The sequence below is a fragment of the Sapajus apella genome, unplaced genomic scaffold, assembly GCF_009761245.1.
Source record: "Sapajus apella isolate SASKATOON/1434 unplaced genomic scaffold, GSC_monkey_1.0 scaffold68, whole genome shotgun sequence".
Taxonomy (NCBI): Eukaryota; Metazoa; Chordata; class Mammalia; order Primates; family Cebidae; genus Sapajus; species Sapajus apella.
Genome location: NW_022437008.1, coordinates 11,290,401 through 11,294,327, shown reverse-complemented (window position 1 = coordinate 11,294,327; position 3,927 = coordinate 11,290,401). Strand labels below are relative to the sequence as shown.

Below are 3,927 nucleotides of genomic sequence, written 5' to 3'. Positions count from 1 at the left end.
AAAAAAAAAAAAAAAAAAAAAAAAAAAAAAAGCAGAAAAGAAACACGAAAGAGAACCCACTCACCTAAAATGTAGTCTTGATAGGCCCTGGATTACTCACAGAGCAAAAGTTGATTTGTTTGGAAAATTCTAGGCAAAGTGGTTTTTTTTTCCTTCTGGAATAAAACTATGTAAACTAGAACCTGGCTTATCACAACAGTTACAATCACTGTGTGAATCGTCATTTTGAAAGAAACCTAAAAAACCAAAAAAAAAAAAAAAAAAAAAAAAAAAACATAAGTAGGCAAGAGTATCCCAGGTACTTCCAGTGCTCGTCAAGGGCTTCTGTCTCCACATCCTTGCTTGAAATTCCAAACCAACAAGGATTTGAGTATGAATTGTCTACTAATATGTATCATTGTCAGAAGAAACTGGCTTTCCAAACTTAAAAATATCTCAAAATCCAAGTTCTACTTAAAAACAGTAGCATGGGGAGAAATGCCAGATATAGGTGAGGGGGAGGAAGGCAGCAAATCACACTGCCACGTGTGTACCTATGCAACAATCTTGCATGTTCTTCACATGTACCCCAAAACCTAAAATGCAATAAAATAAATAAAACATAAAAAAATTTAAAAAAATAACTTAAGATCTTTCACAAGGTAGGTTTTTGTTGTTATGTGGGGATTTAGGGGGAAGGCAGAGAAGTGAGATTGCTTTTTAATCCAGTGGAAACCACCTAAGTTCTTCTAGGGGTCTTCACTTTTTTTTTAACTTTACTTCACTAGCATCTCAGTTACTTTTTCTCCCAAACACTTCCATAAAGCAGCACTAAAAGAGAGAGCTAATTTCCTAAACTCCCTCTCTAACGGGTTGAAGCCGCCCTTTATTTTCTACAATATCAGCCTGCCAATGGCTCCTCAATAAACAGGGATGAGAGATTCTTAATAATGCATAAGGTTTACTTCACTAAGACTACTAGGTTCCTCCTCATTAATTTCAATGACTGTGTCTAAGGAAAAGATCAGAAAATGCAAATCACATTAGGTTTGGGCTGTATGTAATTAAGTTTCATAAGGCATGATTCAGCCAGTGGCATATCTAATTCTGTGTAATAAGATGTTTTTAAAAAACGGAATGACTACTAAATCAGCAATGCTGAGGGGAGCTTTTAGACTGGCAGAGCAGTTTCCGAAGGTGGTTTCAAGGAAGGTGTCTGAGACTGTAATTAGCGGCAGTCTTTCTTCCCTCACCGCCTTTTATTTTCCCCTTTCCGTTTCTCCTTCCTTCCATTTCTTTGCCCCGACTCAGGCCCCCAGAATGACCTGATCCCACAGAGGAGATGACCAAAGCATGTGCTGTTCACAAACACTGACACGCATGCACCTTAGAGGGCATCAGCGCCTTACTGGCTGCGTGACAATCTCTCTGTGCCTCAGTTTTCTTGCCTATAAAGAGAAGATAAAAATAGTATGCCTACTTCAATTAAAAGAACTAAATCAATTTTGTTAATTATTTACTACAGTGCCAATTACAGTGTGTGTATATGTGTATATACATATAGAGATGCATATTTGTTAAACAAATAGACTTGACTTCAGCACCACTCTTTACAGCTATTTTGTTTTTCCAGCTTTACTGAGGTATAACTGATAAATGAAAACACTGTATCATCTAAGGTGTACAATGTGATCTTTTGATATATATTATGAAATGACTGCCACAGTAAAGCAAATTAACATTTTCGCATTTGTGTGTGTGCTAACACCTGATTTACTCTCGGCAAATTTCAAGTACACAGTAGCGTCATTTAACTACCATCACCAAGCTGCACATTAGATCCCCAGAACTTGATCAACTTTGCACCCTTTGACCCACATCTCCCCTTCTCTCCCACTTGCAGACCCTGGCAACCACCGCGCTGCTCTTTTTCTCTCAGTTCTGCTTTGTTATTTTCCATCTCTATTATTTAGAATTTTCTTTCTTTACAGCCACTTTAAAAATATTCCCCTTCGCACACTGTTTCACTGCGTCTTCACCACAAGGACAGACACTAGCTCCGTCTTCAGATGGGAAAACTGCGGCCCGGCGGCTTCTGCCAGTTGGAAACACAACGGTAGAATTACCGTCACACTTGGGCCTTCTCACGTCGCCGGGCCTCTTTCCACTACACAATACAACTAAACGTGTTAAAGAAAAAACGTGACCCAGTTTAAAGTGTCGGGGATTTAAAAAAAAAAAAAAAAAAAAAAAAAAAAAAGGAACGTCCCTGTCGAGCGAGGAGGCAGAAGAACGAGAGCGAGGGGACCCGGTTCCATTTCTGGACCCCGTCTGCAGGCTGCTCGCCCGACTTGGGGCCGCCCTGCCCTGGGCGCTCAGGACAGCTGGGGAGGCCCAGGGCTGCCCTCTTCTTCCGGAGAGCGAATGGCTCAGATCTCCGCAGAGATGCAGCTGGAAATGCGAGCCCTGGCTCCACAGCTCGCGGCAGTTCCTTGAATGCCACCCAGGTGGGGAACCCCGGGCGCAGCCCAGCTCCCTGCAGTCTCCGGGAAGCTGAGAGCGGGGCCCCGCCCCCGCCCCGGGTCCCTGCGGACCCTGACGTCCTAAGAGGGATGCGGGCCGCGCATGGCCGCCCCCCACATCCTGACCCGCAGGGTCATTAGCCCCGGCCCAGGCCGTTCCCCGAGGATCCCGACGCCCAGGCCTCGCTCGGAGGCGGCTCCTGGCCCGGCCCGGAGGGCACTCACCTTCCTCTCCGGCGCTGGCGCCTCCTCGGCCGCCCAGGTGCGCGCGGTCCCAAGCCTTCGTCTCCCAGCGACCCCGTTGGCCACTTCAAATTCCCGCGGACGGTCGCCGGGACAGTGACGCGCCGGCGCGGCGCCTCTGATTGGACGGGCGGCCGAGCTCGGACCCGGGAGAGCCCCGCCGCCCCAGAGCAACCCCTCTTGGCTGGCGGAATGCTGCTCTCGCTCTAGCTCCGGCGTGGGGCTGCGCTGGACGAACGAGGGCGAAGTTGAACTGGGACATCATTGGAGATGATTTTTGAAAAACGAACAAGCCATGCCTGGAAATGAGGGAGAAAGGAGATGGGATTGAAAGTCAGAAGACACGGTGTTTAGTCGGGCTTCGGTCATTCCTAGGGGCACTGCCTTGGGCAAGTCATTTCACCTCTCAGGCGCCTCACCTGTCCCAGGATGCTGGCCCCACGGCCTGAAAATTCCATCACCAAAATCAGCCTCTCTCTCACTTCTCATTCGAAACATACACACACACGCAGAGTGCATTTTCAAAGAATGTCAAATTTAGTGCTTTTCAAAATTATTGATCAAAGGCAGCTGTAGCATACAATAATAATGGCTAACATTTACTGAGTACTGTGTGCAAGACCCTCTCCTGCATGCTTTACCTGAATTATCTTATTTAATCTTCAAGAACCATCCCATGAGAGAGGAATTATTATTATACCCATTTTACAGAGAACTAATGGAGTCAACGAGAAGTGAAGTAACTTCAATCTAGGCAGTGCTAGGAGGTGAAACCAGCCAGACTCCAGAAGAAACCCTTTAGTGCCTCTGCCAGGCGCTCACTGCCAAGCTGATGAGGGCAGCCTGAGATAGCCCAGGTCACCAGGACACCAGCCGGATGAGTCCACAGGAGGCCAGGAGCCTAGGCATGACACCCGGTGTAGCCTTGTAGGGAAACATTTCCACTTCCTGCTTTGAAGGGAAAGCTGAGCTACAGTCTCTCAGATCCCCTACAGCTGAAATAAAATGGAGCCAGGAGAGGCGATTGAGGAAACCTGCACTGAATTCAGCTAGCTTTGCCAGGAAACAAGATTTCTTTAACTCTTGCGTGCAGAGTCTGACCTTACATTTATTTGTTCACTGAACAAATATATATTGAGCACCATAAGGTGAAAACACAGAAAACCATAAAATCAGGACTAAC

At 46.3% G+C, this 3,927-nt stretch overlaps 1 long non-coding RNA gene across 1 annotated transcript; it reads right to left on the bottom strand.

The window, feature by feature from the left end:
* Nucleotides 1-63: 63 nt before the first annotated feature.
* On the bottom strand, nt 64-2,173 carry LOC116530813. The gene is made up of 3 exons (XR_004260148.1): nt 1,998-2,173; nt 1,305-1,427; nt 64-236 (listed from the first exon to the last, which is right to left on the bottom strand). It is a non-coding gene; the product is annotated as an uncharacterized LOC116530813 (long non-coding RNA).
* Nucleotides 2,174-3,927: the final 1,754 nt, after the last annotated feature.